We start from the raw sequence: 270 nt of genomic DNA, 5'->3' as shown, positions 1-270 counted from the left end.
AAGAATAATACTATAGAAAAAATTTAATTGGATAAAAATTGAAAATTATTTATTTTATTAATAAAATATATTTAAAAAAAAAACAAGATTTACAATGCAAAAATTTAGTTACAATCTTCACTTTTCATTCAATTTCACTCTTCACCACAAAGAACTCCATTTTAATAATACCATTGAACACATAGCTCAGCTGACATCAGCTGTGTTTACTTAGCCAAAGGTCTTGAATTTTGAATATTTTGTTATGGAAAAGTATAGTTGTTTTAAGAC

At 23.3% G+C, this 270-nt stretch overlaps 1 protein-coding gene across 2 annotated transcripts in view; it reads left to right on the top strand.

Annotated features, from left to right (window-relative positions):
* LOC107648211 (protein CHUP1, chloroplastic-like) overlaps positions 1-270 on the top strand; it is a 5,694-nt gene that overhangs the window by 4,366 nt on the left and 1,058 nt on the right. The gene's annotated exons all lie outside the window — the stretch shown is intronic.

This window comes from Arachis ipaensis, chromosome B06, assembly GCF_000816755.2.
Source record: "Arachis ipaensis cultivar K30076 chromosome B06, Araip1.1, whole genome shotgun sequence".
NCBI lineage: Eukaryota > Viridiplantae > Streptophyta > Magnoliopsida > Fabales > Fabaceae > Arachis > Arachis ipaensis.
Note: the sequence above shows the minus strand (reverse complement) of the source record. Positions and strands in the feature narration are given on the sequence as shown.